Genomic DNA, 26175 nt, shown 5'->3' on the forward strand with positions numbered 1-26175 from the left:
CAAACTCTTTGGAGATTCTTCTCTGCTCCTTAAGCCCAGTTACACCTCCTTCCCCAACCCCTCCCTCGTGTCCCCTCCACCCCTCCTGACATCCCCGGGGTCGGGGATCGTCTCACATCCTCCCTCTTCCCTGCGGGGTCTTCATCGCGGGGCTGGGCCCCATTTCCCTCCGGGCCAGCCCGGCTCCGCACTTCTCCCTTGACCCCGCCTCTCACCTCTGGTTGGTCAGCCTCTGGGAGAGGAGCCCTGCTGCTCAGATAAACCAGGAACCAGGTACACTCGGTGCACCTTTACCTTAGCTAAATAAATTCGTGTACACTTCATAAAGTTTTAAACTACAATATAAAAGACACCTTCCTTTCAAAATCAAAACTCGTACTACCACAAGGGAAACATTCTGAAATGCAAGAACCATAAGACGATGCGCAGACTCCAAGGGAGATGGTGGGAAGTTTTCTATGGGGTGGACCTAATAAAGGCTGACGATCATTCCATGGAAAATAATACAGTAATTAACAAATACAAATATGACAATTAATTCCTTCTCCTACTCACCACTATAAACCTACTCTGGAACCCACCTGTAGGATGCAAACTTCAAATAAATAGACATTATACAACACTGAGTTCGGCTGAGGGCAAAAACCATGACTACAAAGACCAGCGCTTCCTACCGAGGAGTTTGATGGACCCGGGAGTTTCTGCTTTCCATGCAATGAACAGAACTCGGAAACATAAGCTCCCAATGACAGGCAGCAGAACTGCAAGAAAAAACAGAAAAATTTATCATCGAAATATATGAATCACGCCTCTCTCCTTCAGAAACGAGAAGACACCCCCCCCACCACCACCTCCTTCAAAATAATTGGTAAGGAGATAAAGCACTCAAAGTGAACGGCTAAGTGGATTCCTCCTTCCTAGGAGACCCGCTCTGCAGAACCTTCTGGGGCACCTGTGCTAAGGTGTCATTTTCCCAGGTGCCCACACGAGGGCGCCAGGGCATCGCGCGGACGTTGGCTGTAAAGGCAACTGTGTTCTGCTCCACACCTGCGGTGACACATAGAAACTATGTATCTTCCTCTCCTTACGTTTCCTTTAGAAATCTGCAACAAAAAGTAACTGCACAGTAGGTATACTTGCAAGTTGTCAAATACTTTTAAAGAATCCCCAAAACGGTTAACAATGGCACTTACAATATAATTGCAACTGAAACGTAATAACATCACACGCAGAAACATACAGGAAATTCTACCAGTCTTACCTGCACCGATGAGCAAAAAACAAAACATGACACTTCATCACTTTCTTACTTTTCTTCACCACCTACGTGAGTAACTCCATGGCACCTCACCTTCAGCCGCCTCAGCGTTCGCCTCACCTGGAGGAGAAGCGGTCCCTTCTCACCAAGGGCCCAGACTGCGCTGCACCTCAGTCTGCCCGCCCCGCACCTCGCCTCTCCCCGCCTCTGGGGTCCTCCCAGCGCACCTCTGGCCTCCAAACCCTCTACGACCATCGTCCGTTCATTAGGTTTCAGGGATGCATCCAATTGGAAAATGCCAGGACGCAAGCAGAGTTGTAGACCTAAAATTTAATGAACAAAAATCATTACTATAGACATGGCCAGTTGGCTCAATGGATAGACTTCGGCCCAGTGTACGGACAACCCTGTTTCCATTCCGGGTCAGGTCACACAGGAGAAATGACCATCTGCTTTGCCCCGCCCCCCACTCCCCCTTCGCCTCGCCTCGGGCAGTGGAGCGTGGCCCCAGCGCTGTCAGCCTCAGGAGCTAAAACCAGCTCAGTGCTGCAGCATCTGCCCCAGATGGGGTTGCTGGGTGGCTCCTGTCTATATCAAATGTAGGAGACTGCTTCATTATGCCCTCCTCTAACCTAAAAATAATTTTCATTATTATAAATGTTATAAAATTTAAAACGGCTCTTTAAAAGAAATTATCTACATAGTACAAAGATGAGCCATGAACATAGACAAGTTATTTCATCACCAACATAGCTAATGAAACATTTCTACTCCATACACACACAGAAAAAAATTTATTAAAATTTCCTTAGCTCTGTCAAATAACCATACTGAAAATGGCTTCCTATATCTAAACACACACCTGGCTGAATAACACAGACAGGGTGGACAAAAAAGGGTTCTGTGGAAAAGGACCTTCTCCTAATCTAGGATAAAATTGCATTTGCTCCTCATGGCCATCGATATGGAAACCTGCAAGAAAAGGGAATGACAGATACCGTTTCCATTAACGTTTTCAAATAAACTTCTAAAAGAGCCCCCAACATAAAACACTACAACAGTTTAAAACTAATTTTCATAGAAAAATGATAAAAAATACATTCTAAGTGTTTCTACATCAAAATAGATTTCTCCCTCAAGGCATACTGGAATAAGATGGCTGCACTTCACATTACAGAGGGTGGGGTTGCTGGCTCGCATTGCAGACACTAACACTTGCTGCTGAGCCCCTACCAAGCAAAGGGCCTTCACCCACATCAAAAAATGACCAGGGCGCCCTGGCCGGTTGGCTCAGTGGTAGAGCGTCGGCCTGGCATGCAGGAGTGCCGAGTTCGATTCCCGGCCAGGGCACACAGGAGAAGCGCCCATCTGCTTCTCTACCCCTCCCCCTCTCCTTCCTCTCTGTCTCTCTCTTCCTCTCCTAGCCGCAGCCGAGGCTCCATTGGAGCAAAGCTGGCCCCGGGCACTAAGGATGGCTCCTTGGCCTCTGCCTCAGGCACTAGAATGGCTCTCGTTGCAACAGAGCAACGCCCCAGATGGGCAGAGCATCGCCCCCTGGTAAGCATGTCGAGTGGATCCTGGTTGGGCACATGCGGGAGTCTGACTGCCTCCTCGTTTCCAACTTCAGAAAAAATACAAAAAAAGAATACAAAAATAATAATAATAAACCAGCATGGTATTGGCAGAAAAATACAGTCAGACCAATGGGACAGAATAGAAAGCTGAGAAATAAAACCACATGTATGCCTGACCTATGGTGGTGCAGTGGATAAAGCGTCAACCTGGAAACATTGAGGTTGCCGCTTTAAAACCCTGGCTTGCCTGGTCAAGGCACATATGGGAGTTGATGCTTCCTGCTCCTCTCCCTTCTCTCTCTCTCTCTCTCTCTCTCTCTCTATCTCTATCTCTATCTCTATCTCCCCCCTACTCTCTAAAATAAATAAATAAATAAATAATTTTTTTAAAACCCACATGTATATGGTCAAATAATTTTTGATAAAGGGGCCAACAACACACAATGGAGAGAAGAAAGCCTCTTTAACAAATGGTGCTGTGAAAACTGGCAAACCACATGAAAAAGAATGAAACTCAACTACAGTATGTCCCCTTATACTAAAATTAATTCAAAATGTATCAAAGACCTAAATATAAGACCTGAAACAATAAATTACATAGAAGAAAACATAGGTATTAAACTCATGGACCTTGGTTACAAAGAGCAATTTATGAATTTGACTCCAAAGGCAAGAGAAGTGAAGGCAAAGATAAATGCATGGGACCACATCAGACTAAGAAGCTTTGGTACAGCAAGAGAAACTGACAACAAAACAGACAGCCAACTAAATGGGAGATGATATTTTCAAACAGCAGCACAGATAAGGGCCTAATATCCAAAATATACAAAGAACTCATAAGACTCAACAAACAAGCAAACAATCCAATAAAAAAATGGGAAGAGGACATGAACAGACACTTCTCCCAGGAAGAAATACAAATGGCCAACAGATATATGAAAACATGCTCATCTTCATTAGCTATTAGAGAAATGCAAATCAAAACTACAATGAGATACCACCTCACACCTGTTAGATTAGCTATTATCAACAAGACAGGTAATAACAAGTGTTGGAGAGGCTGTGGAGAAAAAGGAACCCTCATCCACTGTTGGTGGGAATGTAAAGTAGTACAACCACTATGGAAGAAAGTATGGTGGTTCCTCAAAAAATTAAAAATAGAACTACCGTATGACCCAGCAATCCCTCTACTGGGAATATACCCACATAACTCAAAAACACTGGTACGTAAAGACACATGCAGCCCCATGTTCATTGCAGCATTGTTCACAGTGGTCAATACATGAAAACAACCAAAAAGCCCTTCAATAGATGATTGGATAAAGAAGATGTGGTACATATATACTATAGAATACTACTCAGCCATAGAAATGATGACATAGGATCATTTACAACAACATGGATGGACCTTGATAACATTATACTGAGTGAAATAAGTAAATCTGAAAAAAACTAAGAACTATATAATTCCATATATAGGTGGGACATAAAAATGAGACTCAGGGACATGGACAAGAGTGTGGTGGTTACGGGGTGGGGGAGGGAAGGGGTGGGGGGAGAAGAGGGGTACAAAGAAAACCAGATAGAAGGTGACAGAGGGTTATATGACTTTGGGTGATGGGTCTGCAACATAATCAAATGTCAAAATGACCTGGAGATGTTTTCTCTGAACCTATGTACCCTGATTGATTAATGTCACCAATTAAAATGAATAAAAAATAAATAAATAAATAAATAAATAGAAATTTTAAAAATGACCAGGAACAAAAGGTCTATACTACTGAGAACTTTATAGGAAAGAAAGATGAGTCTGTGACCACACAAACAGCATGTCCTTTGGCATCCTACTGCTCCAAGCAGGCCTTTCTTCAGTGACTGACATGGAGGCCAACTGCTAAAGAACAAGGACACAAAGACTAAACCTGCCACCTTCCAAGCACCAGGGAGGGATGTCCTAGGCTCAGGAGACACCCAAGAAAAGTGAGGAGATGATGCCTTTCCCTGAAGCTGCACATGTGTGACAAAAATCATCTTCAATAGCCACCACCTTTTTCAGAGTATTACAAATTTTACGATTAGGTTCCAGGACCACAACATTCCCCCAACTTTCCAAAGTGATCGCTTATGATGAAAACATACTAAACAGACTCCTATTCTCTTCATATATATTAATTTCAAACATCAATCATCTTCCAGCCATGGTCAGGATATCGACCACAAAGGCAAAGTATGACAGGCTCGACCCCCCCCCCAATCAGGACACTACCAGACTGCACAACGAAATTGAGCGCCTGAGCTAAATGATGGGAGCTCATACGTGTGATACGTGTGTGTGTTCCTCTCTTTCTCTCTCTCTCTCTCTCTCTCTCTCTCTCTCTCGCCTGCCCTTCCTCCCTACTTCCTTCCCCTCCCACCTGCCCTAGGTAACCACTTCACTTTTCTCGGTGTCCATCAATAGACTCACAGTCTTTCTATAATACTTCACCTTGTCCTCTCAGGGCCATGGAGAGCACTCCTGGGTGGCTGCTAAGACATGTTCACCTGCCTCAACAAAATAAGACCCTCTAAGGTGGTGACCACTGTCTCTGGCACACGTCCTGACTGAGCAAAGCTATCCTGCGCTTTCACTTAAAACCAACGCCAAGAGCCCCAGTCTTAAGCACCATGGGGTCAGAGAGCTGACTTCAAAACCCCCTGCCTGCCTCCCAGGGGAAAAAATATCTGCCATCTTACAACACCAAAACTCCATGAACCACTGTGGGCATCTATCCTTGTTTCTCACGGCTCATACACACCCCTTTCATATTTGTTCTGTAACATACCTTATAAAACTTTAGACAACTGGCAATTTGTAAGTCTCTCAGTGGATGTGAAGGGGGACACGATGTCACTTACACAATACTTCTCATTTCTAGAACACCTTACATCCAGACCCTTCCCTCATTCACAATGCTAAGGACTCTGCTAATATTTTATAAATTACTCCACTTAAAATGAATACAAAGAACTTTACATACATAGGTCAATTTCCAAAACATGTCTATAAATGTATTACAATAAAATTTAAAACACCAACCACATTGTTCAAGATCCTTTGCCTAATGGTCACTTCACACACTGAAAAATAAAGGAAGATTCTGGAAAAAAGCCATCCATGGAAGAAAGCCCAAACACACATAAAACTTCCTTGTATTCTGCAGCTACTGAAATGAAACAGTACATGGCCACCTTCTAAATACACAATGTACACAAAGGGAAGATGTGGTAATAGATGCAAATCCATTTTAAATTTTTGTAGAATCAAGGTTTCTCCTTAAATCATGGGCTAATAGAAATGAAAACCAAATTAAATGTACTCAATGTATGGTACATTGAAAGGCAAAACTGGTCCTAAAAATAAAGAATGAAAAATTATTTTCACAAGCTTCATGAACCAGAGTGATCTGCCATCACTTTCCATGAATAACAAAGTGAATTCATACATCACAGGGCAAACAGGAATAACTAGCAACATCACAATGATACAAGGGGATTGAATATACCTCTGTTGCCTGACCTGTGGTGGCGCAGTGGAAAAACCATCAACCTGGAAATGCTGAGGTCGCCGGTTCAAAACCCTGGGCTTGCCTGGTCAAGGCACATATGGGAGTTGATGCTTCCAGCTCCTCCCCCTTCTCTCTCTCTCTGTCTCTCTCCCTCTCTCTGTCCTCTCTAAAAAAAAAAAAAAAAGAAAGAAAATAATATACCTCTGTTAGGGATGCAGCCCACCTTTTAGAACCGATCTGACCCACACATCAACTGCTATGAATGTGCAAACATAACACAAGTAGCCAAGAAGATTCCATATACATAAATACTCCAGTAGAACCCAAAAAACTGCACGTTAAAGCTCGGGTTCAAAAACATTTGAAACTATTTTTAAAGGACTACAGGGAACTATAAAACAAGTTCCTACTGATTTCGATTTGCTGAAGTTCGGTGACCTACAGGGATGCCTCCCACGGCTTTCCATCTGGAAATCTGTAACACCAGGCAATTACATTCTCATAGGAACATCTAAAACAGCCCCTAAGCTAAGTCACTAGTAAAATTATAAAATAATTACAATGGAAAGATAATAAAAATACTGCATTGCAATCCTTTCGGATTCCAGAAGTGATCCAAGTTTCCACCTCAAAGGTTTCTGCTCCAAAGTGACTCTGCCCCCAGGGCATATTTGGCCAAGATGGAGGCATTTTACATTCTGAACAAGATGGAGTTCTACAAACAATTAAAACAAACAAACAATGGGTGTTCCTGAGCACACCTGATGCAGATTCACCCCTCACCCTGGACAAAGAACGATCTGACCCAAAAGGTCAATACCACTCAAAAACAATCTCTCCTGTACATGGAACACAAAGAGTAAAGTACAATAGAAACAGCAGGTCATTTTCCATCCTAGATTGCAAATGCTGCCTCTCCTGCACTAGCCACAAGGGAGCTCACACCTACAGAACAACAACTCCTCGTGGCTGCTGAAATACACTCAACTACCTCATTGACATGGGACTGTCTGCAGCAGTGAGAAGTGTCTCCAACACACATCCTGATGAGGCAGACCTACCCTGGACTTTAGCTGGACTTCCAGACCACGGACCAAAGAATGAGCAGCACGTGGATCACATAAGCCACTTGGAACTCTTCCAGCCTGCCTGCTGGAGATAAAGACTCTGGGACACCTTAGGACAGTGGTCCCCAGCCTTTTTTGGGCCATGGACAGGCCTTTAGGGTGGGACGGTTAAATATATCACGGGACTGAGACATGCGTCAAGAGTGAGTCTTAGACAGATGTAACAGAGGGAATCTGGTCATTTAAAAAAAAATAAAACATTGTTCAGACTTAAATATAAATAAAATGGAAATAACGTAAGTTATTTATTCTTTCTCTGCAGACCAGTACCAAATGGCCCAAAGACCAGTACCAGGGGTTGGGGACCACTGCCTTAGGACACTGAATCACGTTGTGACCCACAAGATGCACCAAGCACCTTTGTCTGCTCATGACTCAGGACATGCTTTTTAGTTCTGCTTCAATACTGTAACTTATCATCAATCATCCCAGTCTCTTACTTTCCTGCCTACACCATCTACGGCTGTTTATGTGCCACTTTCTCCAAACAACCTACATGGAGATCTACTTTACTTGCAAAATGCTTCTTGTTTCTAGAACACCTTCCATCTACACCCTTCATTTATGACACTAAGGATTATCATATTTTCTTTATTAGTCACCTTAAGAAACAATTTTACATACAATGCCTTCCCAAAGATGTCTACACATGAAACATAATGTCACACATGAAAACAAACTATAGGGAAGGCATACAAAAACAATGAATAGAAGAAAGCCCAACTACATTGAATAACTTCCTTGTGGCATACAGCTACTAAAATGAACTGCTGGGCTAATTCCTTATCAATAAACATAAATAGCCTAATCATTGGCACATACAGTAGATTTTAAGGCAAAAAGTGTCCTATAAATAACACAAAATCCTTTTAATAGCTTCAGTAGACGTGAACGGTAGAGTGGATTCTGCCTCCCTAGAGGATCTGCTCTACTGCGCACCTGCGCTACGGTGTCATCCCCCGAGATGCCCACACAAGGGCACCAGGGCATCGCGCCGATGGCACATGAAAACGAACTTATTAGACTAGACTCAAGCGGTAACACATAGAAACGATGTATCTTCCCCTCCTGGCGGCTCCTCTAGAAATCCGCAACAAAAAGTAACTACAGAGCCCTTATGGCTACAAGTTATCAAATGCACTTCTCAATGACCCACAAAATACATTTAACTGGCGGTTACAATGCCATTGGAACTGAAACGTAATAAAAACACCGCGCACCAATACACAGGAAACTCTTAACAGTCTGCCCTGCACAGAAGAGCTAGAAAGAAAACCTGACGGTTCCCTACTTTCTCACTTTCCTTCAGAACCCAGGTTAGTACATCGAATGCACCTCACCTTCACGCCGCCTGGGCGACCGCCTCCCTCAGAGACCGGGCGATGGTACTGACGCCCCTTCTCACCGCCGGTCCGGACTGCCCGATACCTGAGCCTGCCCCGTCAGTCCCGAATCTCACTCTCCCCGCCTCCCGCCTCCTTCCCTCGCGCCTGGGGCCTGGGGGGCGGGAGGGTGGGCGCCACGCCCCTCACCGTTCCTTTAGGTTTCAGGGACTCATCAAAATAGAGAAAGCCAGAGAATTTATAAAATTGGAATCAACTCTTTTAAAAAAAAACTATTCTATTCACATAATAAAAACACAGGCCAGAACCGGAGAGAATATCTTATTCACCAAGTACCTGATGAAACATTTCTGTTCCATAAACCAGCAAAACTATACATACAATGCATTTCTAATCAATATTCACATAGCACACTAAAACAAATAGCCCCACTGAAAATGAATTCGTATCTAAACAGACTCCAGGCGGAGGAACACAGTGTGGACAAGAAAGGGCTCAGTGCAATGGGCCCTCCTCCTGATTCGATAGAAATTCCCGAAATGAATAGGTCAAGGTGGAAATTCACACCCTTGGCAGATCACTTCTTTACCAAAAGGCTTCTCTTTGCCATCGCTGAGCTGCATCTGGCCACTCTGTGCCTCGATAGGATCATACTGTGATAGGGTGTCAAGGAACTGCAAAACTGTTGATACTGGTATTTCACAAAGAAGAGCCAGGCCCCCCCTTACTCCTCCCTTCTGAGAAGAAAAAAAAAAAAACACAGGAGAAAGAGATTAAATGGGCAAAAGTTAGTTGGTAGTTAAATCATAATTTAACTATAGTTCTCTGGAAGGACTGAGGCCACTACTTGCTAGACAGAGCAAAGAAGGTAGAACTTATCTTCCCCTTCTTTAACAGCCTTTAGGAGACAATGTTTACATATCTTAATTAAAAATTTCTATAACGCTTCCCTCCTGGAGTCATAAGAGTGACATATCCCTCTAGACAAAGGGATCATGAGCCCACTCCCCTTGCTTGAAAAACCTACATTCTATAACATTTTACATGCTTTCTAATAATCATCCCTTTGGAAAATATATATATATAACTTGTAAACTAAACAAGCGGGGATTAGCTTATTAGGTGTCCTAATAAGCTAGCCCCAACACTTTTAGCAAAGATAATTTCATTTAACTCCTCTATCTTAAGCTAAAACATTTCATTTCCCACTGTTGTGGCAACAAGGATAAGTGTAAACCCTGGAAGATTTGGGAATGTCTTTGAAATGTAAAACAACATTTACTACTACTGTATCAGGTGTGTAAAACATTTATCACTACTGTGTTATTTTGTAGTCTTAATATCTAGAAATGTTTTTCCTTTTAATAGATCCTACAGAGCCTTACCTGTGGTGGTGCAGTGGGTAAAAGCATTGACCTGGAATGCTGAGGTTGTCGGTTCAAAACCCCGGGCTTGGCTGGTCAAGGCACATATGAGAGTTGATGCTTTCTGCTCCTCCCTCCCTTCTCTCTTTTGGCCTCTCTCTCTGTCCCCTCTCTCTAAAATGAATAAATAAAATCTTGAAAAAATAGATCCTATAGATAAATGTTGTAAGCTTATCATTAAATAATTTTTGTATCATGCTCCCCCTCCTTTTCCCCCCAACCAGGATGTGATCATGTCTATATAACCAACCTCAGGTCTATAATCAAGGCTGCATGATTTGGGTTAGCTATACCCCTGTAAGTCATATGTAGCCAGATTATTAATAAATCTCCTCCTAAAATTTCTTCTGTATCCTGCCTCGGTGTCTCTATGTAACCCACGGATTAAAGTAAGTTACTTTATAACAATACCTTTGACCTGCCCCCTGATAGTGTCCTCCTGCAAAACAGTGAGAGCACAGACTCTTCCCTACTTGCTCATCCTGTTTGGCTCTGGCTCTCAGGCCCTCCAGGAATCTTCTCTCCCTTCTTTTACTTCACATCCATTAAAGAAATTACCTCTCTCTCTCTCTCTCTCTCTCTCCACCCTCTTAAATGAATAAAACAAAAGAACAAACAAACAAATAATTAAAATTAAAAAAACTAGGCTTGCCTGGTCAAAGCACATATGGGAGTTGATGCTTTCTGCTCCTCCTCCCTTCTCTCTCTGTCTCTCTGTCTCTCTCTCTCTCTCCACTCTCTAAGATGATTTTTTAAAAATAAAGAAATAAATAAAAAGAAATTGCTATGCTGAGAGTCTCTGCAGGATTGGAGATCTTCATCTCAAATGTTTGGAGTCACTTTAGCTCAAATAAACTCCTAAATAATCCCAAGGTTTCATGTTTCTGACTGATATATAACATTAGGAAATGACAATTGCAGACTACAATAATATGGCACCCACACCTGTTAGAACTGCTAAACTCCAACTATGACAGTACCAATGGTCTCATGCATTTACTGTTTAATTCTTGGATGTCCACTGAGGATCAAGCCTACATGCTTGGTGTATCAGAATGATGCTCTACCTAACTGAGCTACCCGACCAGAGCATAATCATGGCTTTCATCCAACTCTCTCATTTAGAGATAGAAAATATCTCTTTCAGAACCAACATATTGCCACAAAAAAAGAAAACCAGGACAGAGATAAAAAACGTACTTAACATAAGCAGGAAAGTGGACAGACCACTGACAGATAATGCACAGTCCCCACCCCTGTTCTTACTGACTGCCACCAAAGTGTTGTTCCCAAGATGCACATGACCTAATACCAAGACGCACACTGAGAGCATATTTAAAAGGGACCAATTTGCCTGACCAGGTGGTAGCGCAGTGAATAGAGCATCGATCTGGGATGTGAAGGACCCAGGTTCGAGACCCCGAGGTCACCAGCTTGAGCGTGGGCTCATCTGGCTTAAGCAAAAAGCTCACCAGCTAGGACCCAGGGTCACTGGCTTGAGCAAGGGGTTGCTCAGGCCGCTAAACGCCCAGGGTCAAGGCACATATGAGAAAGCAATCAATGAACAACTGAGGTGTTGCAACAGTAAAAGAAACCAATTTGCACTATAAAGCAAATGACAGAAAATTTTTGAATATTTGAAATTATATAACCCATGTTTCCTACTCTCATAAGTTAAGCTTGAAATCAGTATTAACAGAAAAACTAGCACGTACTTATACTTAGTTATTAAATACCATTTTAAATAGCCTTAAACATACATTACAATTGGAATTCTAATATTATTTCAACTGAAAGATAATAATAAAAGTATATAAATAAACTTATGATGCCCTGATTGGATGTCTCAGTGCATGGAGTGTCCTCCCTGTGTGCCAAGGTTGTGGGTTCCATCCCAGGTCTCAGCACCTAAGAGAAGCGACCCAGAAGTTCACAACTAAATGTAACAACCAAGTGGAGAAATGAGCTCATGCTTCTCTCTCTCTCTCTCTCTCTCTCTCTCTTAAGTCAATGTAAAAACTTTAAAATCCAATGCAAAAAGGTGCAATAAATCTACAACATGCCTAGAGCATTTCTCTCAACAGAAAGGCAGAAAAAAGGGTAGAAAAACAAAGAAAAAGACCCAGATCTCTCTTTGGACCATGTTTCTATTTTCCTCTAGGAAGGACTACCTTTTCTTACCATAAACAATCCCAGTTCTGAACCTCAGTGTTTCCCACCCACTTTTTTACTCCCCTGGAGCCTCTCCTACAATGGAACCATTTCCCTGCTGTTCCTCCAAGACACCTGGTAGCAGTGCGTTGGGGAAACTCCTCCCAAACCTGAGGCCGGAGGGCTGAGCGGACAATGGACTTCTCAGGACACAATGGTTTCCTCTAATGTGCCATCAAGCCTATGAATACTGGAGCCTTCTATCAGATTAGATAAATGGAACCTTGAGGCTTCTCCCTAGAGCAGGCATTCCAAAAATACAGTGTCCAACTCTCTTCCCTCTCTTTCCCCACCAATAACTACCTTCCTGCCAACATGAACACAACAAGCATTACTGGACAGGCACCAGAAGCCAGAAAGTTTATTACACCTCACCAGGATCAAGGGGTAGAATGTTACAGTAATATAATGTTATAGTAATTAAATATATAGATATATAAAAACTATAGAAGATTTATAGAAATGTAAGGACATAATATTAATAGCCACTAAGGCAAGTGAATAAGGCTACACCCTCTGGGTGGGAGCTAATCTAGTGTATAGGGATATGATAGACAAAACCATGCCCTTTGCACAGGGCCCAGTTAGTGTGTGTGTGAAATCATATCTGCATAAAAAGAGCTCCCTGCAAGGAACTCCCTAAAAGTGGCTTGATGTGACAATTATGTTGAGTCCCATAAAAAAGAGCTCCCTGTGAGGAAATCCCCAAAAGTGGCTTGATGTGATAATCCTGGAGATTAACACCTGTTAGAAGGTGTATGCCAGAAAGGGCGCTAAAGCCACGGGGCCCCCAGCAGCAGTTAGCCCCCCAGACTCCAACATTGAATGCAGTCTCCACACTGGCCGCTCTAACCAAGGACAGCTGAGACGAGCACACTGATGGGGCCCCCTTTTAGGCTGTACCCAGGCATGCCATAGGATCTGTGAGTAATAAGCTGTCTGTGTGATTCTTGCAGCTAACTTGTGTGTTGCTTGTGTCTCTCCTCTGGTGGCTACTGGTCTCAGTAACAATAACTAGATATCCCCCTCAAAGAGGCTGCCAGCCCTGCTGTTAAGCAGGAGAGCCCCACTGCATGGGGAAGTCGAATCAGGGACGCCTAATTGACATAAAGGTCGGGCTCTACTGGGACAGGGGAGCACTTCCCTAGGAAGCCAGCCTCTCTCTGAGGAGGGTGTGGACAAAAACGGGGCCACATGCTGAACCTGACAAGCTCCAGGGAGGCTTGCATGGTGGCCTTGCAAAGTCAGAGACCTAAAATAAACACACAGGATGGTCTGAAATTAAAACTTCCTAACTAAAAGCAGTTCATGGTGGGTAGTCATGTCCTAGGGAGGTATTTTTCTCTAAGAAAGGTCAAAGGCTTACATTAATTGAGCCTGTCTGTTGTCTTTTGCATCTATAATAAGGTACCTGATAATGGCACCAGAGAAACTCAGGTCCAAGGTAGCTTTTTTTTTTTTAATTTCTTTTAGAGAGGAGAGTGAGATAGAAAGAGAGAGAAAGAGAGAGAGAGAGAGAGAGAAAGAGAGAGAGAAGGGGGAGGAGCAGGAAGCATCAACTCCCATATGTGCCTTGACCAGATAAGTGAAGGGTTTTGAACCGGTGACCTCAGCATTCCAGGTCTATATTTTATCCACTGCACCACCACAGGTCAGGTCCAAGGTTGCTTCTTAGGTGAGAAAGAATTCAGGTGAGAGAGTGCAGTGTTCAAGCAAAGCAAGCAGTTTATTAAGCAAAGCTGTGCACTTGGCACAAGTGGGCAACTCAGCTAGTCTGAGCACTGCTACCTGTTGGGGTTTAGAGATTGTATACTTTTTTTTAAGACTTTATTTATTCATTTTAGACAGGAAAGAGAGAGAGAGAATGAGAGAGAGAGAGAGAGAGAGAGAGAGAGAAGGGAGGAGCAGGAAGCATCAACTCCCATATGTGCCTTGACCAGGCAAACCCAGGGTTTTGAACCGGCGACTTCAGCATTCCAGGTCGATACTTTATTCACTGCACCACCACAGGTCAGGCCGAGATCCTATACTTTTTTTTTTTTAAATCGAGGCGCTTTTTTTTTTTGTTTTTTTTTTAAACAATCTTTTTTTTTTTTAATTAATTAATTTATTTATTTATTTAGAGAGGAGAGGGAGAGATAGAGGGGGAGAGAGAGAGAAGAGACAGAGAGAGAGAAGAGGAGGAGGAGCTGGAAGCATCAACTCCCATATGTGCCTTGACCAGGCAAGCCCAGGGTTTTGAACCGGCGACCTCAGCATTTCCAGGTCGAGGCTTTATCCACTGTGCCACCACAGGTCAGGCCGAGATCCTATACTTTTTAACTGTAACTTCCAAGTTTCCCTTTAACTGATACTCTTGACCAACGTACAGTATTTCAAGGCCGTTTGGACATCTGGTGATTTTTTCCTGGCAGACCATGTGACCGCTGACCCCCTCCTTCAGTGGTGAGATAAAAAAAACCCTGTTTCCCCTCCCCTTTTCCTGCCCTGGTGCTTATCTATCCCACCTAACCATAGCACGCCTTTGAAACGTAAGGGTAATATTTTCCTGCACTCCTCAGAGCAAGCATATCAGCAGAGCAGAAGCCAACCCAACCACCCCCATTGTTGTTATTATCATGGTCATTGCTACCTATCTTATTCCTGCCCACGTAAAAGAAATTTCAGTATATACATTTTTAGTTTTAATCAGTCCCACAGATCACCCTGCTTTGTGTCCTCGGCCTCCCTAATCTATCACCAATCAATTTTATGTAACCCCCTTGTCTTCAGCTTTGATTCTGATGTACAAAATACAGGGCAAAACGCCGTTTTCCAGATCATTTTTTCAATCAGCTGAGACTTTGATTACCAGCAACTGTCAACAGTTTGGCTAAAGTAAACTCACAAAAACTCTACAGGTCTGGACGTTGCTTAAGTTGACAAGGGAGACCTGGGGGGGAAAGGCTCCCTCCCCTCACGAAACACCTCCTGGGAGGGGCTGCCCCTCCGTGGAAGGTGAGCCACTCTGGGGGTGGAGGGTGTCGCACTCGAAGGTCACCAAATCCTAGGAGGGAGACCGTCTCCAGGGAGTTATCCCCTCTCCACCGCGGAAGCTCCTAAGGCGAGGCTGGAGCTCCTTTCCAGGGACTGACCCCGCCACAGAGAGGTGTCCTGCCCTCGCCATCCCCACCCGCAGGCCACCCCGCCCCACCCACCGCACCCAGTCAGCCCCGCTGCATCACACCGCGCCTTCTCCTCTGCGATGGGACGTCCCGCCCCACCGTCCCCGCCCCGCCCCACGCCATCCCCCAAATATACGCGAGTATAGAGATCCAAAGTGAAAGATGGGAAAAGACACGTCTGTGGTGCAAAAGTCGGTTGACAGTTTTTTGGTTACATGCACCCAGATTGCAGCAGAAGAAAAAACTTTCTGGTGACTTTTACCTAGCTGTTATTTTCAAGATGTCCACGAGATGGCAGCATAAAAATATTTTGTTTGTTTGTTTCCTAGACGGGTCCACTGTGATGTTGATCCAAATATGTGCAAAACAGAACAGCAAACGCCCTGGCTGGATGGCTCGTTTGGTTGAAGCATTGTGCTGAGATGCAGAGGTGGCTGGTTCAGTCCTAAGCTGGGGCACATACAGGAACAGATTGATGCTTCTGTCTTCCTCTCTCCCCCTTCCCTTCTCTGGATTCAATAATAAAAATTTTAAAAAATAGAAAAAAACAACAACAAAAAATAAAAATTAGGCAATGGCACTACCCACTGCATTAAATGAGTATCCAGACCTGGAAATAATTCCTATTTTAAGACCCTCACATGCCTCACCTTACCTACTGCTCCCATTTGCTGAATGAGACGGACAGTTGTTATCTCCATTTCACAGGTATTTGAACTAAAGACTGATTCTAACACAGTTCAAAGTCCAGAACCAATGGTCCAAGATGGGCCAGAAGAGTGTGCACACTCACAGTATCCTGGACAAATCGAGCAATCCAAGTACTCCTTGCAGGCTTCTGTTGAATATTGTACTTTTTTAAAAGTTTTTTATGTTTTTAAGGAAACCTGCACATAACCTGATGGTCCAGCTTGCCATGTTCTCACCCAAAGTGGTGTTTGGGGTGGAACTTGGTCAGAAAACGAGATAGGATAGGTGGGGAGGGAGGAGGTGGCCTGGCCTTTCCCAGGTGCTCAACCAACAGATCCCTTTAAGAGTGCCCTCCCCACTTCGGACAGGGCCCCTCCCTGCCTGGTGGCATTTTAAACTCTGTTCTTCAGTCCAGAGCACGGGTCTGCTTCTACCCATGTGTCTTCCTCTGAGGCCTCACACCATAGGCTCGGAATGAACTCTAGAGCTGAATTCTGGCTCAACCAACTAAAAGCAAATAAATGAAAACTCAGTCTCCTCATCACCCAAATAGGGAGAACCGCTTCCTCTCCGGTGACTGTGAGAATTCAGGAAAGTTCATTCCTTGGAGACCACAGTCAGAGAAGGGACACTGAGGGGCCACCAGGAAAGGGGAGGCATCCAGAGGAAAAGGGCAGGAGGACTCAGTGCCAGAGGCGGATTAAGGTTGACTGAGGCCACAGGTGCAGAAAAGAATACTGGGCCCCTTACATTGAGAAAAAGTGTAAAGTTGAGGTTTTGCAGAGTCTTTCAGAAGCCGGGCCCAGGGCACACACCCAGTGTGCTCACCATTAAATCCACCTCTGCTCAGGGCCCATAAGCCCCACCATTATTATGACGTGCCTTTGACCTTCTCCAGAAGCAGAGCAGCTATGGCACAGAGGGGCCAGACCCACAGGACACTGGGCTGTTTTCCCTAAACTCCTTCCTAGCATCTAATGTGAGATCCTCAAGCTGTAGCAATAATTCATGTGGCCTTATTGGGGTCCCTGTAAAGATGGGACTCTCCAACCTATTCATTAAAAAAATTAATTTTTAAAGTTTTTATTTATTAATTTTATAGAGAGAAGACAGAGAAAGGTGGGGAGGAGCAGGAAGCATCAACTGGTAGTTGCTTCTCCTATGTGCCTTGGCCAGCAGAGCTTCAGGTTTCTACCCAGCAACCTCAGCATTTCCAGCTTGATGCTTTATTCACTGTGCCACCGCAGGTCAGGCTATTTATTTATTGATTTTCTTTTTCAGAGACAGAGACAGGAACAGGCAGATACAGACAGACAGGAACAGAGAGAGATGAGAAGCATTAATCATCAGTTTTTCATTGTGGTACCTTAGTTGTTCATTGATTGCTCTCTCACATGTGCCTTGACTGTGGGGCTGCAGCAGAGTGAGTGATCCCTTGCTCAAGCCAGCAACCTTGGGGCCAAGCTGGTGAGCTTTGCTCAAACCAGATGAGCCCACGCTCAAGCTGGTGACCTCGGGGTCTTGAACCTAGGTCTTCCACATCCCAGTCTGACACTCTATCCACTGCACAACCGCCTGGTCAGGTGGTCAGGCTATTTATTGATTTTAGAGAGCAAGAAGGGGGAAGGGAGACAAAGAGAGGGCGAGAGAGAGAAACATTGATTTGTTGTTCCACTTATTTAAGCATTCAATGGTTGCTTCTTAAATGTGTCCTGACCAGGGATCCAACCCACAACCTTGATATATTAGGAGGACACTCTAACCCACTGAACAACCCAGCCAGGGCTCCACCCTATTAATTTTGTAAGTTAGCTCTCAATATGCCAATGTGGCTTATCTGTGTCCATGGCTAAGAACTAGGACACCTTCCAGTGCATGATGACCTGGGCCTCCTTCACTCACCCCTGCCTGACTGGAACACAGGGGACAATGAACTTCTGAGGACACAGTGGGTTCCTGAAATGGGCCGTCAAGCCTAGAAATACTTGGCTTTCATGCTGATTAAGTTTAAGCTACATAGAATGTTGAAGCTTCTTCCTAAAACAGGCTTTCCTAGATTTATAAAACATAATGTGCAACTTCCTTACCTCTCTTTCTCCACCAATAGCCAGCTACCTGTCTATGAAAACACAACAATCATTACTTGACAGCCATCGGACAGAGACCACAGACAGACTTGGGACCCCAGACATAGACCCTATATTCCTCCACCTAAACAACAGACCCCAAACCAAAAGTAGGACCCTGGACCCCAGGCCCCAAACCAAACACTGTTCTCCAGACCCAAGTCAGACCCTGGAACCCAAATGCCAGACACCAGAGACTGACACAAGAACTTGGACACCAGGTGCCACACATTACATCTTATGGCTAGAGCTGTGTGTGGGCCCCACACTGGAAATCAGAACATGGAGACACACACAGAGGGACCCCACATCCCAAATGCCACACAACTCAATATAGATTCAACCACAGACCCCAAAGACTAAATCCACATCTGTAGCTGAGACCCCACAGCCAAACTCCAGACATGGAGCTGGACAACAGACCCAAGTTTCCACACGACTGACACAGGAGCTGAACCAGATCCTCGTGATGTGAACAAGCCGGGACTCAATACAGAAAACTCATGACTCTGAGTCCAAGCAGCTAGTTTCTCAGATGTGTTTTTATACCACTGTAAATGAGGGAGCACTACAGAATTCCACCAAACCCTACAAAAATTAACCCAAACAGCTGACAGTGAACAAAAGTAACAGTAACCCTAACTGGCAGAGGTCCACGTCTCAACTGCAGCACTTTCCTGAAGTTAGTTTCTCATCCTTTATCGTCACATGCCCAGCTCATTGATAATGTGGGGGATAAAAAACAAACAATAAAACACATTTTTCTCATACCTTGTAAGTAACAACAGCTGTGGTAATAATCAAATGAATTAATCAGATGAACAAGAGATATTCAACACACAATACATGCTCAAGGTGAATTAATATTCATACAAGACAGTGAAGTAATGGATCCTCTCACAGGAAGAAGGCCCTGCCTTGTGAAAGTAAAGGGTCATGCCCATAAGCTCTGGGTCCTGTCTTGTGGAAGGGGTCTCTCTTGACACAGGGAGTCCTGTCACAGTTGTTCTGTTCCCTGTGAGCATAGGAAACAGGCCCACGGCCGGGGGGGGGGGGGTCCCTGTCACATCAGCTCTGGAACCTGAGTGTTAGGAGAGCTCTCTCCCTGAGAGAGTAAGGAGTGTGTCACGTCATTTTTGATCCACTTGAGTGCAAGGAAAGGTCTTTCCCTGAGAGCATAGGGCATCCCGTCACACTACTCTGTGTCATTGGACGGTGTGGAAGGGTCACAACAGAGAGTAGAGAGTCTGGGTTCAATCACATCAGCTCTGGACCCTGTGATGTAAGAAGGGGTTCTACCACAGGAGTCAAGGTACACCAGGGCTGGGGAGTCTGACTGGTGAGGGCTCCATCTAGGGAGGGGTCACATGAGCTTTTGATTTTGTCTCCGTGGAGAAGAGTCCCACCTGAGAGAGTAGTGAACTTTCTCTCATGCACTTTAGTTCCTACCATTATGGAGACTGAGGATCAAGCCTAAAACCTTGGTGTATCAGAATGATGCTCTAACTGAGCTGCCTGGTGAGGGCATAACCATGGGTTTCATCCAACTCTCTCATTTAGGGATAGAAAATAACCTTTCAGAACCAATATATTACCACAAAAATAGAAAGTATAGAGATACAAAATATACTTAACATAAGCAGGTAAGTGGATCAACTAAGGAGAGAGGGGCATGCCCCCTCTTCCCTGAGAAGGAAGAAACAAGAAGAATGCAAGGGAAGGAAGCCTGCAGGAGTAGCGGAGTCTGCCACTTATAGATTAACTACTTCCTAGAGTTCTCTGAAAGGGTTTCTGGGGCAACTTGCTACACAAAGCTAAGAAGATAGAACTTATCTGAAAATCACTTCCTCTTTTTATTTCTCAAAAGTTTTTAAGAAACAGTGTTTACATACCTTAATTGAAAAAATTCCTGGCCCTGGCCGGTTGGCTCACTGGTAGAGCATCGGCCTGGTGTGTGGGGGACCCGGGTTCGATTCCCGGCCAGGGCACATAGGAGAAGCGCCCATTTGCTTCTCCACCCCCTCTCCTTCCTCTCTGTCTTTCTCTTCCCCTCCCGTAGCCAAGGCTCCGTTGGAGCAAAGATGGCCCGAGCCTGAGCGCTGGGGATGGCTCCTTGGCCTCTGTCCCAGGCACTAGAGTGGCTCTGGTCGCGAGCATCGCCCCCTGGTGGGCAGAGCGTTGTCCCTGGTGGGCATGCCGGGTGGATCCCGGTCGGGCGCATGCGGGAGTCTGTCTGACTATCTCTCCCCGTTTCCAGCTTCAGAAAAATACAAAAAAAAAAAAAAAAGTACAAAAAAAAAAAGAAAAGAAAAGAAAAAATTCCAACACATCCTCTGAATCTACCTAAACTCACCTCCCATCCTGAAGTCATGGGAGTGACTTATACCTCTAGACAAAGGGATCACAAGCCCCTTTCATGACAACCTCTATTCTGTAAAAGGTATACAAGATGTAAGAAATCTAACTTTGGGGAGTATGTGTTTGGTTTCCTCTTTTGCAGTCACACTGCTCTGCCAGCTAAATAAATCCTACTTCCTTCATCAAGTGGTCTGAGCGTTTTTGTCCTCCTTTGATTCCTGCCATCCAACAACTGACATATAATGCACTGTACCCACCCCTGTTCCTCCTGACCTCCACTGATGTGTTGTTCTCAAGATACACACGACCTAACAGCAGAGACACACACTGAGGACACATTGAAAAGGGACTATATTGCACTATAAAGGAAGTGACAACAAACTTCAATAGTTTGACATTACATAACCCATGATTCCTCCTCTCATGACAGTTAATCTTGAAATCACTAGTAACAGACAAACCAGGAAGTCCCTATACTTACAGTTATAAAATACAATTTAAATAACCTATAACATATATTGCAATTAGATTTCTAAAATAATTTCATCAACTGAAAGATAATTTTTAAAAACCTTTGGTGCCCTGACCAGATGGCTCAGCGCATGGAGTGTCCACACTGTGTGCCACGGTTGTGGGTTTTGTCACAGGTCTCAGCACCTAAGAAGAGTGGCCAAGGAGTACACAACTAAATGGAACAACTAATTAAAAAAATAATTTCATGCTTCTCTCTCTCTCTCTCTCTCTCTCTCTCTCAAATCAATGTAAAAAATGTAAAAATCCAATGGAAAAACCTGAGATAGACCTGCAACATGCCTAGTGCATTTCCCTCAACAGACAGGCAGACAATAAGGAAAGAAAAACAAAGTAAAAAATCCAGATATCTCTTTGGACCATGTTCCTATTTCTCACCTAGAAAAGACTACCTTTTTACCATCAACAATCTAATTCTGCACCTCACAGTGTTTCCCGCCCATTTCTGCCTCTCATGGTGCCTCTACTACAAATGGAGCCATTTCCTTCTCACTTCCCCAAAACACATGACAAGCTCTGCCTTAGAGAAACTCCTCCCAAACCTGAACCAGAGGGCTGAGGGGACGATGGACCTCTCAGAACACAATGGATTTCTTGAATGTGTCATCAAGCCTACAAATATTGTAGCCTCATATCAGATTTGACTAAATGGAACCTTGAGACTTTTTCCTGGAGCAGGTATTGCGAGTTTTATAGAATAGAATCTCCCATTCGCTTTGCTCTCTTTCCCATCCATATCTACCTTCCTGCCAACATGAACACAACAATCATTACTGAACAGACACCAGAGTCCTTAGACAGAATCAGGGCCCCATGGACCCTAGACGACTTAAACTGAGCACTGGACCAACACCCAAACCAAAAAGGGGACTTGGCACCAAACACCTAACACTGGTCTACAGACCCAACTGAGACTAGGACTGACATGGCACCTTGGACACCAGAGTCCATACATCATGTCCTAGAACTGGAGCTGCTCATGGGTCCCACACTGGAATTCAAATACGAGGTTACATGCAATGTGCACAAAGGTGCACAGCAGAATACAGATTTAACAACAAACCCTGGAGACAGACTCCTGATCTGTAAACAAGACCCCATAACCGAACTTCAGACATGGAGCCAAACGACAAACCTCACTTGCTAAATGACAGGTGCAGGAGTTGAACCTGATACTCACAATGCAAATACAGCCAGGACTTTATAAAGGGCATCTCATGACTCCCTAAGTCGAAGCAGCGAGCTTCAAAATATATTTCACTACCAATGTAAATGTAGAATAGAGAAACATCACTAGCAGCCCTACCACATTCTAACAAACCCTATAAAAATAAACCAAGTAACTGACAGAGGGAACAGAAATAAAGCTTACCCTTAGCTGATACATGTCCATGATCTCTCCAGGACTTAATGCCCCAGCCATTCATGTCACATGCCTGGCTCATCGACCCTGGGGGGAATAAAATAAAAATATGTCCTTATACTTTGAAAGTTCTAGCAGCTGGGCTAATAATGAAGTGAAATAATAAGATGAACAAGAAATAAAAGGCTCAAAGGGAACTGATATTCCCAAAAATACAAGACAATGAGGTTATTCTGGGTGTATAGAACACTTCAAAAAACTGAATAACACCTGACCAGGTGGTGGCGCAGTGGATAGAGCATTGCACTGGGATGCAGAGGACCCAAGTTCAAGACTCCCGAGGTCGCCAGCTTGAGTGCGGGCTCATCTGGTTTGAGGAAAAGCCCACCAGCTTGAACCCAAGATCGCTGGCTCCAGCAAGGGGTTACTCGGTCTGCTGAAGGCCCATGGTCAAGGCACATATGAGAAAGCAATCAATGAAAAACTAAGGTGTTGCAACGTGCAATGAAAAACTAATGATTGATGCTTCTCATCTCTCTCCATTCCTGTCTGTCTGTCCCTGTCTATCCCTCTCTCTGACTCACTCTCTGTCTCTATAAAAAATAAATAAATAAATAAATAAATAAAATTGAAATGTGACTTCATATCTTTTAAAAAAACTGAATAACAATCTAAGATATTTTGAAAAAAATTATTGATTGATTTTAGAGAAAAGACATAAGAAATAGAAAGGGGGAAGGAGCAGGAAGCATCACCTCAGAGGAGTTGCCTCTAACATGTGCCTTGACCCAGCAAGCCTCAAGTTTCAAACTGGCAACCTCAGCATTCCAAATCAATGGTCTATCTACTGCATCACCACAAGTCAGGCCAGAATCTTATATTCACAAAGGTGACATGGATAACATGCAGCTAATTTGAGAACATGTGACACATCTTACAGATTACTTTTTGTTGGAAAACTCCAAAACCTATTGGACACAAGAAGTAAGGTCAGGGGGTCAACAAGCTGCTCCTTGCAGTCTTCATGTCTCACACTAATGTACTTGTACTTAAGTTCTCTTCTGAAACTGGCATGTGCACAGGGTGACAGAGAAGCACACTTCACACATATTTACAGAGACCACAAAGCAACAGAAAGCAACCTTCAACCATCTTTATGATTTGAAAGAATACAAAGTGTGTGTCTTGCTGTCATGGCCGTGAACCTAAAAAATATTAATAAGAGGGACCTACAAGCTCCTTATGGTTTAAGGCACAGGTCAGGAACCTATGGCTCGCGAGCCAGATGTGGCTCTTTTAATGGCTGCATCTGGCTCACAGACAAATCTTTAATTAAAAAAGTAATAATGTTAAAAATATAAAACATTCTCATATATTATCATACAATCCATTCACTTCCTACTGCTTATGTTCATGGTTGCAGGTGGCTGGAGCCAATCACAGCTGTCCTCTGGGACAACACCAAATTTTTTAAAAATTTTTATTTATTCATTTTAGAGGGAGAGGAGGGGGATAAGAGTAGGATGCATCAACTCTCATATGTGCCTTGACCAGGCAAGCCCGGGGTTTTAAACTGGTGAGCTCGGCGTTCCAGGTTGATACTTTATTCACTGAGCCACCACAAGTCAGGCAACACCAAATTTTTATTGGATAATACATAAGGTACACGGGTCATTGTATGGCTCTCACAAAATTACATTTTAAAATATGTGGTGTTCATGGCTCTTTCAGCCAAAAGGGTTCCCAACCCCTGGTTTAAGGTATAAATGACATTTTCTAAATAACCTCCCCAAATGCATCACAATTGGAAATATAAAATAACTTCAACTGAATGATAATTAAAATACTACATTATAAAAAAAAAACCCTATGGGGCACTGGCCATGTAGCTAAGTACAGATACCGTTTTCCTATTGCCAAGGTGACAGTTGTGAGTCCCATTGTCAGCACCTAAAAGGAGCAACGAATGAGCACATAACTAAGTGAAACAACTAAGCGGAGCAATGAGTGAATGCTCCTCTCTCTCTGTCTCAAATAAATGAATAAACTTGGAAAACAAATGAAAAGTGGAGTGATGAATCCACGACGTGGCCACTGTGTTTCTCTCAGCAGGAGGGCAGAATAAAATGACAAACACAAGGCCCAGATCTCTGTTAGGACCATGTTTCTATTTTTCAGCTGAGAAGGACAACCTCTCTTGACCATAAACACTCTGGATTCTGAACCTCAGTGTTTCCCACCCATTTTTTACTCCCATGGTGCCTCTCCTACAATGCAATCATTTCCCTCTTCCTTCCCCTCTCACCTGGCTGGCAGTGCCTTGGGGAAACTCCTCCCAAACCTGAGCCAGAGGGCTGAGGGGACAATGGACTGCTCAGGACACAATGGATTCTTCTACTGTGCCATCAGCCTATGAATACTAGAACCCTCTATCAGATAAGACTAAATGGAACCTTGAGGCTTCTCCCTGGAACACATATTCCATTTTTTGTGTGTTTTATTTTGTTTGTTTTTATTTGTATGTTTCTGAAGTGAGAAGCAGGAAGGCAGACAGACTCCCACATGCGACCAACTGGGATCCACATGACAAGGCCACTAGGGGGCGATGCTCTGCTCATCTGGGGTGTTGCTCCATTGCAACTAGAGCCATCCTCAGTACCCAGGACAATTTTGCTCCAATAGAGCCCCTTCTGTTGCAGGGGGAGAGAGAGAGAGAGAGAGAGAGAGAGAGAGAGAGAGAGAGAGAGAGGAAAAGCAGATGAGCGCTTCTCCCGTGTGCCCTGGCCAGGAATCAAATCTGGGACTTCCACACATAGAGAAGATGCTCTACCACTGAGCCAAGTGGCCAGGGCCCACATATTGTATTTTATAGAATAGAATCTCCAATTTGCTTTCCTCTCTTTCCCCATCAGTATCTACTTTTCTGCCAATGTGAACATAACAATCATTACTGAACAGAACCCTTACACAGAATCAGGACCCCAAGGACTCTAGATGACTGAAGCTGAGCACTGGACTGACTCCCAAACCAAAAAGAGGACTTGGCACTGAACACCAAACACTTGTCTACAGAGCCAACTGAGACTAGGAAACACCAATGCCAGAAACTGACACGGCACCTTGGACACCAGAGTCCATACATCATGCCCTAGAACTGGAGCTGCTCATGGGCCCCACACTGGAAACTGGGACATGAGGCTACATGCAAAGGGACCTCAGACCCCAGATGCACAACAGAAAATAGATTCAACAACAGACCCCGGAGACAGACTCCTGATCTGTAACCAAGACCCCATAACCAAACTTCAGACACGGAGCCAAATGCCTGACCCCACTTGCTGCATGACAGAAGCAGAAGCTGAACCTGATACTTACAATGCAAACAGAGTCAGGACTCCATAAAGGAAATCTCATAGCTCCCTAAGTTCAAGCAGGAAGCTAAAATATATATTTTACTATCA

Source organism: Saccopteryx bilineata, chromosome 3 (assembly GCF_036850765.1).
Source record: "Saccopteryx bilineata isolate mSacBil1 chromosome 3, mSacBil1_pri_phased_curated, whole genome shotgun sequence".
Taxonomy (NCBI): Eukaryota; Metazoa; Chordata; class Mammalia; order Chiroptera; family Emballonuridae; genus Saccopteryx; species Saccopteryx bilineata.